The sequence below is a fragment of the Alexandromys fortis genome, unplaced genomic scaffold (assembly GCF_014885135.2).
Source record: "Alexandromys fortis isolate MF-2015 unplaced genomic scaffold, M_Fortis_MF-2015_v1.1 scaffold_0, whole genome shotgun sequence".
NCBI lineage: Eukaryota > Metazoa > Chordata > Mammalia > Rodentia > Cricetidae > Alexandromys > Alexandromys fortis.
Genome location: NW_026067949.1, coordinates 28,326,230 through 28,338,919, shown reverse-complemented (window position 1 = coordinate 28,338,919; position 12,690 = coordinate 28,326,230). Strand labels below are relative to the sequence as shown.

General features: G+C 41.9%; 1 protein-coding gene across 2 annotated transcripts in view; it reads left to right on the top strand.

Moving 5' to 3' along the window:
• The window catches only part of Cnga1 (cyclic nucleotide gated channel subunit alpha 1), a 33,728-nt gene that overhangs the window by 4,557 nt on the left and 16,481 nt on the right, over window positions 1-12,690 (top strand). Inside the window, exon 1 of one of the 2 annotated variants that reach the window (XM_050150181.1) lies at window positions 621-764. The exons of the other annotated variant lie outside the window; for it this stretch is intronic. The gene's annotated coding sequence lies outside the window, so the exon portion shown is untranslated. Of the gene's footprint in view, window positions 1-620; window positions 765-12,690 lie in introns of those variants that run through there. 2 annotated transcript variants of the gene reach the window in all.

Genomic DNA, 12,690 nt, shown 5'->3' with positions numbered 1-12,690 from the left:
AGGAATCCACAAGAATGCGACATCGTGCTGCATGAGGGCACCTGTTGTATTTACCTTAGTTGCATCTTCCTTGAGTGAAGGACAAGAGAAGACTGCTCCGAACTAGTCCTAGAAATGCACATTTTAAGCCAGAAAAATGTATCTTTATTTAGCATCTAAAAGGAATCAGACAAGTTTGTATAAGAACACGAGTAATCACTGTAATTTAGCGTTTTCCCTAGCTACTTATCTGTTAAACATTATACTAACTACCTGCCCAGCATTTGAGGACTTCCACAAATATCCTTATTACTGTGTCTTGTTTTAATACTTGTAATAGTATAACTCTGGTGAAAATTGGCATCAAGATCTTAATAAAATCCATTAGGCAGTACTTTTTATTTTCAAACATTTTAAGCGACATCCGTTGAGAAAGGCCTTTTTATTTATCAAACACATACATATTAATAAGCTCAGGTTCAAGCTAAGGATAAGGATGACTTGGGTGTTGTTATTTTCATCTGCATACAAATCCGCAAATCCAGGACTGAGCCACGAACATCCTCCCTTGCCGATGCCATGGAACTTACTTTTCTGAGGAATAATTAATAAAACAAACCATTTGTGCCGCTTAAGGAGAGGAAGAACAATGTCATATTTGTTACTTAAGGAAAGTTACATCTGAATTTTGACAATGCCAAGATTAACCATATATCTGAGTCCATTTTGGATACACCACTGATCTACACCGCTGGGAGACAGGCATCTCATTTAAACAAGCACAGGTAAGAACCCAGTGATAATTTCAGATGTGTGTGTGTGTGTGTGTGTGTATGCTGACATGTGTTTTTGTTTTCAAATATCCAAGATTTTGTGTTGGTTCCCATGATACAGGGTTTGTAGAAACAACTAATAATTGAGTCTTGATTGTCTCTGCATTTTGATTCAGATTTGTGAATTAACATGCAAGTTTTATTAAAATTAGCAATAAATAAAGGTGTTACGCTACGACTTTGTTAATCTGGATATTATAGCCTAGTAAATACCACTGGGATTTTGTGAATTTAAATTTATTTTAAGAAATCCAAAGCAATGATCATGACCGCTGTATGTTTTCCTAAAGAAAGTATCAGATATTGATTTCTCTTTCTCTTTACAATGTGTGAAGATTGAACACCAAACTCACATGAATGGTAACAAAGGATTAACTGTGGAAATGTGAATTCCAACTTGTTGGAAACGTCCAAGTGTTCGATGCTTTTAGAAGTGCTTTTATGATAAGCTGGTCCTCCATTCAGAGATGAAGATGTGGTCTATGGGGAGGAAGGGACTCACGGGGCACCGCTTTCTCTTCAGTGAGGGCCAAAATGTCACCATGCCATCTATTTTTTTCCTGCTCTCTTTTTCCAGTGTGTGTGTGCATGTGTGTGTGTCTGGTGTGTGCCTGTGTATATGTGTGTGTGGTATGTGTTGTGCCTATGTATATATATGTGTGTGTGGTATGTGTGTGTGTGGTGTGCCTATGTGCCTTGTGTGGTATGTGTCTGTGTGCATATGTGTGTGTTGTGTGTGCCTGTGTATATGTGTGTTGTGTGTACCTGTGTGTATGTGTGTGTGTTGTGTGTGCCTGTGTATATGCGTGTGTTGTGTGTTGTGCCTGTGTGTATATGTGTCGTGTGTCATGTGTGTGTATGCGTGCGTATATTTGTGTGTGAATGTGCGCATATGTATGTGTGAGGTGTGTGCCTTTGTATGTGTGTTGTGCACGTGTATCAGCATGCGTGTGAAGGACTGGGCTTGCAGTCAGGAATCATCCTCTATTCCTTTTCTACCTTATTCACTGAGCCAGAGTCTCTTAGTCAAACTCCTAAGTCACCGACACAACCAGTCTTGCAAGCCAGCTTACTTTAAAGCTCCCCTGTGTCTACCTGTTCTTGGAATTAGAGGCAGACCACAGTGCCCTCAGGACACTTACATGGGTTTCCGGCTTCCTGAACTCAGGTTCTTTACATTTGCCCAGCAAACTTCCCGGCTGCTGAGCCGTCTCTCAGCCTTGCCATGTCCTTAACTCTCCACAATAAGCATGCGTATTTTAGTTAGACCTCAAATAAACCACTCTTATCAACTACTGCCATACTTTATGTGACAGGCAGGCCATGATGACAGCTTAAGTTTGGCTGTGGTCCTAACCCTGATTTCTCAACAGGTTCTTCACGCCCCCTCAGAGGAGAAAAGCACTGCTGCTCCTCAGCAGATAACCTCGGCCACATTCTGAATGACAATAATTGGGGAATTCCATGCTTTGGGGATAAAATGTTCATTACTATTCCTGACAGTTTTCGGATATTTAACTGTGGATCAGCTTGAGCTTTGGCCGTGTCTGTGCAGTTGACAAGAAAGTAACTGATAAAATATAACCTTTATTCTTGATAGAATGGTAAACTTGTAAGCAAGAAAGCTTAATGCAATAGGAAAATGTATTTGAAATTAATAGACAATAATAGGAAAAGTTCTAGATACTAAAAGAGTTCCAAACATAATATTTATCGTTTAATGTTGTTCCATCCAATATAACAAAACAAGAAAAAGATTAAACATTGAAATTCTTAGATTTTTTTTTTCTTTTCAACTTTTGAGACAAGGTCTCACTGTGTAGCCCTGGCTAGCCTGAAACTTACTATGTCACTATGTAGACCAGGCTGGACTGTAACTCACAGAGATCTGCCTGCCTCTGTCTCCTGAATGCTAGGACTGAAAGTATGTGCCACCACGCCTTGATGTGAGATTAATTTTTGAAGATATTTATCTATGGATAATGTGATTATGGGCTCTAAATTCTCCAGTGAATTAATTTAAAAACCATAAAAAGTGATCAGGTTAGAGAGATGATAGATCACAAAATAAAATATGAATGATTAACTTTTCTTTAGCCCCATTAGATAATGTGATGGCAGGTCTTATAAAAACGTGAATTGTATTGTATAGAGTATACTAGTGAAAATTGTCAAAAGTACAAATCAGGTTTTCACCAAGAAGTTATCTCTTGTCAGGTGGTAAAAACTGATATCTCAACACATTGATTCTTCTAACATCAACCTATAAATTTAATAAGATCTCTTTTTAGAGCACACCAAGTTTTCTCAGGATCATCTTATTCTGAGGACATCAGTGAGCAATAAGCACACGTGGTTTCCACTGGCAGAACAGTCGTGGTCATCCAAGAGCATTCTGTAAAGGGCCGCTGGATACCAGCGCTTATTTTACTGGACTCAGGTGTGGCGTTTGTGCAATAAAAGAAACGACAAAAGTTAAAAGAAAAAGTTGGTTGCTTATTATGGGCTTGACACTACATAAAGTATAGAGCAGTGGTTCTCAACCTGGGGGTCGTGATCCCTTTGGGGGTTGAATGACCTTTTCACAGGGGTTGCCTAAGGCCATCCTGCATATCAGCTATTTGCATTACAGTGCATAACAGTAGCAAAATTACAGTTAGGAAATAGCAACAAAAATAATTTTATGGTTAGGGTCTTCACAACATGAGGGTCAAAGCAATAGGAAGGTTGAGAACCACTGTTATATACAACAGGAGCTCACGGATGCTTGTTCTCAAGTCTAATGGGAGAGGGGCTCATATACAAGGACCAGTGTAACACAATGACTCTGCACTGATGATAAGTTCTCCAGGAGGAGACAGTAATACTTGGTGCCCGAAACCCAACTGTGTCAGTTTACTTGAGCAACCACGGCAAAATGCAGCCAGAGCCCACCGGTCGCAGAACAAGAGCATTCCAAACTTGTGTCTCTGTTGAACTCATAGCTATTTTGGTCCTTATGTCCTAGACAGTTCAGTGGAGCCACTGTTTGCATTCCAGTGTCCATCAAAACGGATGCTTGGGTGACTTAAGGTACAATGGAAGGAGTGAGTCAGTTAGGTTCACAGGCTGGGCAGCTGACACAGAGAACACCCATCTTGTGACTCTGGAGGCTGTGCCCAAGGTCAAGCTATCTTCCCTGCTGAGCTGTCTCCCTTGGCCCTCTAGAACACGCTTGTACCTAGCATTTCAGCCTTTCCCTCTTGTTTCTCCTCTTCACTTCTCAGCAGCCTACATGGTGTTGCTTTGAGAGATTTAAGAGAGCAGTCAATGGGTGTTGAGAAGCAAAAACTGTTGAAGCACGGGTTGGACTGTATACTATTTTCAGCCAAACTACAATTATTTTTTTTTTTTTGAGACAGGCTTTCTCTGTTGTTTTGGGGCCTGTCTTGGAACTAGCTCTTGTAGATCAGGCTGGCCTCAAACTCACAGAGATCAGCTGCCTCTGCCTCCTGAGTGCTGGGATTAAAGGTGGGCACCACCACCATCCAGCTAATAGAAATACTTTTAGTGTGTGATCATTTGGAGATGAGGTATAGACTTACTTATAGAAGCCAAGCTATTACACTGAGTGTTGACTGCGCACTGTGACTGGCAGTGTGTGCAGTTCCCGTCCAGGGGACTCCATGCGCTCCATCCTGAGTATTTGACTAAAGTGTTGACTCACCTTTATTAGTATCATAAAATGCGAGAGTGATGAAGTAAGGAGGAGAAAGGGAACTCCCCACCCTCAGAGGCCTACAGAATACTGAGACAACGGGCCATTTGCCTGTAAACATAGATATGTGTAACAGGAAGTGGGTGCTTAGAGCTTGTCTCTTTTTCTACTGCTACGACAACAGAATAACATAACAGACTGCATGGTTTATGGGCAGTGGAGGTGTGGTCATGTAACTGTGGAGGCCAAAGATCAAATATTCAAGGTTCTGAGTTCTTTCTTGTTTGTGGAGAATGGGAAACCATATGGTCTCCGGGCATTGTGTAGCCTGTGTGTTTACTCGCGATTAGAAAAACAGACGGATTTTGAAGAAAACGTTTTGGTGATGGGAAGATCTTGTGATGCTCCAGGGTCACAATTTATATGATGTAGTTTGGATCTTAAATGCTCCTAAAGGCCCATGGGTTGAGAGACTGAACCCTTGGGTGGGACTGTCGGGAGATGGTGAAATTTTCAGAAGGGACCTAGCGGGGAGGTCGTAGGTCACTGGAGTGTTCATGAAGGGAACAGTCAGTTCTGACAAATTCCTTTTCTTCTCTTTTGAGTCTTGGCCTGGGGGAGCAATTTTACTCTGCCCTAAGCTCCCTGGTTTTACCATCTGCTCCTCACACCAGATTTCAAAGCAGTGGCTCAACCTGGTCATGAACTGGAGCCTTGAGCCAAAGTAAACCTTTCCACCTGTAAGTTGATTATCTCAGGTATTATTTGTTATAGTAACAGAAGGATCACTGACATGTTTCATATAATAAATATGCTAAACTAAATATTAAAATATACTATGATTGCTTTCTCTGGTATTTTATAGTCCTATAAGTTTGCTTTTATTACTTATGCTGGCTTAAAAGGAGCAGAGGAAAACATTTGATGGTTTTGCTAATTTTCACTATTGATTGATATCTTTGTGGTAGATACTTTATGCATTATCTGTGGATTATAGCGATTGTGATAATGTTCACTATCATATTAATTTCCTTGCTAAAGCTATTTCTTCCCTGGAAAGTATTGGGGGTTTCTTCCTACAGTGCTAGCAGTTGGCTTAGCGAGCTTGGCAGCCCATCTCTTCTCAAACGACATACATACTTAGCAACAGTGTTGTGTCGGGTCTGCAACAAGTCTTCAAGAGAATTACAGCTTGTTTCTGCTCCTGTGATGATAATTATTATTTTCTTAATAGTTCCCTTGCCAAATTTGACCTCTCAGAGTGATGATTCCGGGGTAAGATTAGAGGATTATTTTCACCATGCAGGCATTTCATTTTGAGACAGGGTCTCACTTTCTAGGCCAGGCTTCCTTCTAATGCATGGTGGTTCTCCTGCCTCAGCATCGTGAGTGCTAGGAGTAAAGGTGTGAGCCACCACATCTGGTTTAGCATCGTATGTGTAGCTGAACTTGGATTACATAATCACATTATCCACTCACATTTGTGTGACTTTTTAAGCCTTCAGTGTACCTTTAAGTCCTTTAGCTTTCCACAGAGAGCCATTATGATAGACATGAAGGTATCACAGAGAGCCATTATGATAGACATGAAGGCATCACCCCTGTTTGGCAGAAGAGGAGGAGCCCAGAGCTCAGAAAGGTCTCAGTTGAGGCTTTGTAGCAATTTTCTGAAGTCTGTGCTTAGAAACCACATACCTTGCTAAGCAGGTGACTGCTGCGGAGCAGGCCAAGCCTGTTCTGGTTCTCCTCAGCAACAATGCCTTGAGTATTGCTGCATGGTAAGAAGCAAACTAAGCCCTGCAATTAACTGAGATGGGGCAAGACTGGAAAACAAGCCTGATTGGCTATTGGGTTATTTATCCTGCCTTATATGCCAGAGTGTGCTCTTGTCTTAGTGGAACTTCACTCGCTTTGGCCAACAAATATCTTTTGCATTAGTGGGAAAAAAAAGTCACATTATTTTAAATTGAATGTGCTAGGCTGGAGGGATGGCTCAGAGGTTAAGATCACTGGCTGCTCTTTCTGAAGAACCAGTTTGATTCCCAGCACCTATGTGGTGGCTCACAACCATCTGTAACTCCAGTTCAAGGGTATCTGACAACCTCTGACACCCTCTTCTGGCCTCCACAGGTACCACATGTATGTGATACACTGACATACATGTATGCAAAACACTCATACACATAAAAATTAATTAAAAAGCAAAAAGCAAAGGTGTTTGCACAAGTGCCTTTTGCTGCTCAACAGAATTTCATTTATGAAACATTCTTTTCCCCAGCAAACAAAAATATATTAGGATAAAGTATGGACAAACATAAAGAACAAAGAAAGAATACTGAGCATTCCATGACTTAACATTAACATGAGTTAGTATTGAAAGTTTATCATTTCTGTGTGCATTATATAATTTTAATAAAATGCTATTACTATAAATATTGCTTTAAATTATGCTTTTTTTACTTAATGTATTTATTCCTATTGTTAAAAAATGCTTTTAAATAAATATATCCTTTTAGTATAAAATTCAAGCAATGCAAAATCATTTAACTCTATGCTCTTCAGAGCTATCATCCTACAGTGGTCTGTACCATTTTGTCCCCTTTTATTGAAAATATATTTTTTATCATATAATATATCCTGATTACAGTTTCCTCTCCCTCTACTCCTCCTGTCTCCCCTACCTTCCTTCCCAACTAGATCCATTCATTTTCTGTCTTTCATAGGAAAGAACAGGCTTCTAAGAGATAACAGCAAAACATAAGAAAATAAAATGTAACAAGATAAATAAAAAGCCATCATATCAAAGGTGGACGAGGCAAACCAACAGAAGAAAAAGAGCCTTAAGAGCAGGCACCAGAACCAGAGACCTTCGCATTCATACACTCAGGAGTGCTGTAAAAATACTAAACTTAAAGCTGTAATATATGCAGAGGATTTGGTGTAGTGCTCTCTCTCTCTCTCTCTCTCTCTCTCTCTCTCTCTCTCTCTCTCTCTCTCTTTGTTTTTCAAGACAGGGTGGATTTCTCTGTGTAACAGCCCTGGCTGTCCTGGAACTAGTTCTGTAGACCAGGCTAGCCTCGAATTCACAGAGATCCTCCTGCCTCTGCCTCCTGAGTGCTGGAATTAAAGTTGTTCACCACCACCGCCCGGCCTCTCTCTCTCTCTCTTTCTAATTCATCTTGAATTTTACTTGTTGCCTTGTTGTAGCGGGTGACTGTGAACTCCTGATCCTCCACCTACTAGGTCCTGAGTGCAGGAATTACAGATGTGAGTCACCGACTTACAGTGCATGGCAAGCTCTCTGTCAGTTGAACTACATTCCTAGACCATAGTTTATAAAGAAGCATTTTGATCTAATGGAGAAGAGAACATCTCTTAGTTTTTGAAAGGTGCAAATGGAAAAAAGTGCTTATGTTAGAGGACTGAAGAGAGGGCTCATCAGTTAAGACGCTTGCCGCTCTGCAGAGGACCTGCTTGGGGTTGACCCTCAGCACCCACATCAGGTGTCTCACAACTGTCTATAACTCCAGTTCCAGAGGATCCAATGTCCGTTTTTACCTCTGCAGGCATGTGGTATATAAACATTCATATACATACATACGTACATATACACAAATGTACTATCTACAATAAAGCTTGGGACCGTTTTCCCTGAAACTACCAACATGCAGGAAGCTTTTGTTGAGTCATGTTTGGCCATCTTCAAATACTGCTTTCATGAGATGAAACTGTGAGCTGCAAAAATATATAAACATCTTTGTTTGAAAATTGTTCTTTAGGGTTTATATATTATGCCAACCTTACAAAAATATCTTCCAGTTGTTTGCAATTTATTTAGAAGTAGTGCACTGCTTGGGTAACAGCATATATACATGACTGAATATATCAATATATTTTATTATATACTACATGTATCATTATCTATGTGTGTATACATATATGTGCATGTTTCTAATGATAATTAAGATTATATTGTTGAATCCCAGAGGACCCTAAGAGAGACATACATAGATCTAATCTACATGGGTAGTAGAAAAAGACAAGATCTCCTGAGTAAATTGGGAGCATGAGGACCTTGGGAGAAGGTTGAAGGGGAGGGGAGAGGCAGGAAGGGGAGCAGATAAAAATGTAGAGCTCAACAAAAATCAATAAAATAATAATCATAAGCTCAAAAAATTAAAAAGATTATATTGTTGAATTGTTATACAAGTCATAAACTGGCCAATAGGACACTTACTTTTATGACTTAGTATGTTAGTAATGAAGACAAAAACATAAGCAGGTGACTTCTGAAAAGTAAAAAATCAAAGCTCAACCTTAGTTTCAGGCCCAGAGAGATAATGATGCTATGAACACAACAGTCATTTATTAAATATGTGTCGGTGTTTAGTAAGAGAAAGTCCAGCGAAGACAAGGACCAAGGGTATGAACATATAATTAATGTAAAGGTATGTAAGTGACTCATAAACATGAGAGCCTATCCAACTTTACTAATACATCCACACCAAAAGCCTCACTGCAAAAATGTTCACTTATCAGATAGAGGAAAACTTTAAATTTGACAGTCTCAAGTGTCGGTCAGGAGCAAGTGCCAAGCTTGTTTTGGGCCAGCAGAATGTCAAATGGAACAACCATCATGTGGCTGGTTTTAATAAACTAAGCTAGAACTAGCAATACTGTTCCTGGACTTACATGTTGGAAGCATTCCCAAAGCTGTGTCTATGGAGACATATGAAAAGGATTTACTACAGCAAAATTATTCATATGCACCAAAGTATTTAAATGCCATTATCGTACTTTTGGGAATAGCCAACAGGTATCTGATTGGACTTATGAATCACTAATTAGGGGGTAATTCATGCCTCATATTAGAAACCTAACCAACTATCTGGGGATGGGGAGGTCATGGACCCCCAAAAGGGAGCCTGCTCCCGCCACTTCTCTAACCCAATGGGATTTCTTTTCTTTGGTTTCTCAAGACAGGGTTTCTCTGTGTAGCCTCGGCTGTCCTGGGACTTGCTTTGTAGACCAGGCGGGGCTAGAACTCACAGAGATCCTGCTGCCTCTGCCTCCTGAGTGCTGGGGTTAAAAGCACATGCCACCACACCCTGCTTAAGTGTAACTTCTAACTGCATTCTAAGCGCTTATCCTCATAGCCACAGAGAAGTGTAGCTTTCAACCTTCAGACAGACTCTGCATCTCCCTCAGAACGCTTGAGCTCATAGGCACCCAGTCGACATTTCTTTTTCTCTGTCCCTCAGCCTTAAAGTGCAGAGGTGGAAGGCGACATCTAGTTCTTTCTCATGTGTTGGTTCTCACCCTGTCCACCGCTGTCACACCAGGGTGTTAAAACACAAATGATTCCCAGTGACAGTTTCCCTGAAGCGATCAGTTATAGATGTTGTTCCTCAAGCCTGAAGGAGTTGATAACACACAGACTGAAAGTACTGATTGAACTACTTAGAAAGTCAGCGCTGTCCTGCCCCCCCGACTGCTGGCTCTCTCTCAGCCCCCTGTGACTCGAGCCCTCATCACACCGCTATGCTTTCCCACAGGGAGCTGACCCTTCACTCCTCTTTGTCCTGTATGTGCACTGAGCTCCGTGGTGCTGCTTTGTGAGACACATGGGACACTGATGACCTTCCAGCTGAGTGTCCCTGCCGTTCTGGGTGGTCTCAATCGCTGGGCAATGTTATTGTCGTTCTCCGCTCTGGAGACCTTCTCTTCATTTCCGCCATGGTCCCCCACGCCCTGACTCAAAGATGTTTCACAATCATGTGCACCCCAAGAACCCTTGGCTCCTGGTGTCCCACTTGGAGCCTGCTCATTAGACTTCTCCCTCAAATTTGCTGACAAATTTGTCCCCTTGACTTTTATTTTTCCATTATGTTTCATTTTCTGGCACCTCCTCCTCAAAGCCTAGAGCAGGCCATTTCCCAGTTAAGTGTCTTGCCATCTCCTTATCCCGTTTGGTATGGCTGTGCTTCCTCGCCCGCCACCCTACCAACCCCCAGTCTCAGGGTTGATATCCTTCCTCCTCTTTATCATTGGAACCACTCAGTGCTGGGAGGCGAAGGCCTCCATCACAGTACTGCCCGCTCCACCGCTGCAGCATTTGGCACTTAGTGCTATCTTATCATCCGTCTATTGCTTACCACTCTGGTCATCGCCTGTCACCTATCGAAGCTTTTGTGTCCTTCTGTCTCTCCATAAGGTACCATTCCATTGTAAAATTGGCAGTGTCTCACTTAGAAACCTCCAACCCTCATCTTCTTTTAGAAAACAGGCTGCTCAACATATCAGTGACTTTCTCTCTCTCTCTCTCTCTCTCTCTCTCTCTCTCTCTCTCTCTCTCTCTCCCCCCCCCCCACTTCCCCCCTCTCTCTCCCCCTGCTGTGCTTTTCTGAATGCAACCTTGTTTTATTTATTTATTTTTTGTATAGTTGCTTTAGTACCTACTAAAGAGCCTACATAGGATCCTGTTTGGATCAGTGTTGATGGTTCTGCTCAAGATTGCTCTAGACTTTCTTTCTTTTCAGGGAATTTTACTCCAGATTCCCTGAAGAGGAGTGGGTGTATCCTCTTGGCTCCTCTAACACCTCTGCCCTGAACCACCTTCTGTTCAGGCGTGATGCTGTGGCTCCTCAATATTGCTCCACCCGTTCTTAAGTGTGCTCTCTGAACCAATAAATGCTGCCATCACCTGCTGTGTCTGCATGGCCTCTGGGTCATCCAGTGCAGAATTTCAGCAGGAACTCAGTGCATGGGGCAAGGGGCAGGGGGCAGGTGGTGAGTCAGGATAATGAGTGCCCTGGATGGGCCACTCTGTGTGCTGGCCTTGTGTTTGTTATCCGTGTGATCTGTTATCTGTATTATCTGTTATCTGTGTTATCTGTTATCTTGTGTTATCTGTTATCTGTGTTATCTGTTATCTTGATTTCAAATTAAGTCACTGTTCCTGCACCATTCCTTGTGCTGGATGGTTTTTGACAGCTTGACACAAATCTAGGTGTGTTCCGAGGGACTATCAACCAAGGAATTGGTTCTATCACGCTGGCATGGCCATGTCTGTAGGACATTTTCTTGATTGCTGATTGACATGGGAAGGCCCAGCTCACTGTGGGCAGTATCATCCCTGGGCAGGTGGTCCTGGGTACTTTAAGAAAGCAGGCTGAGCAAGCCATGAGAACAAGCCAGTGAGCAGCTCCCTTCCACGTATCAGTTCCTGCCTGCCTCCAGGTTCCTGACTTGAGTTCTAGGCCCAACTTCCTGGGATGATAGGACGATGTAGTTTTTTTTTAACCCTTTGGGGGCCTGCCACCAGCTCCCAAATAAATACACAAAGACTTGTTCTTACTTATGAATGCCTGGCTTTAGTTTGGCTTGTTTCTAGCCACTTTTTCTAATGAAATTATCCCATTTTTCTTTAACTACATTTGCCTCTGGGCTTTTTACCTTTCTTTATTTTATATAACTTTCTTCCCTTTTTATTCCAGGGCTGGTTATGTGGCTGGGTGACTGGTCCCAGTGCCCTCCTCTCTTTCTCCTTTTCTCACTCCTCATCTCGCTTTCCTCCCTAGATTTCTCCTCCTATTTGTTCTCTGCCCACCAGCCCTGCCTATTTCTCTCTCCTGCATAGCTATTGGCTCTTCAGCTCTTTATTAGACCAATCAGGTGTTTTAGACAGGCAAAGTAACAGAGCTTTACAGGGTTAAACAAGTGCAATATAAAAGAATGCAGCCCATCTTTGTATCAGAATGTTCCATAGATGTCTATCTGGTCCTTTTGGTATGGGGCATGGTTTCTTTCATTTATTTTGATTTTAATTTTTTTCACTTTAAAAATTGATTTACTTTTTGGCAGTTTCACACATGTCTCTTTCTCCTTTTCTCACTCCTCGCCCTCACTCTATTCCTTAGATTTCTTTTCCCAGTGAGTCCCCCTTTTATTATCAGATCTTTTTGTTTTTGCTTTGTGGCCCACTGTGTTCAACCAAGGCCATTTGCATGTGGATCAAACTACACATTTGGCACATGGGCAATTCAGCAGTGACTCTACCACTAAAAACAAGGACTCCCCATCCTTCAGCAACAATGAGTTGCCAATATCTGCTTGGCCAGTGCTGGGACCCATGAGCCTCTCGTTCATCCATAACTGAATGCTGACTGGTCCAGTTTTCTG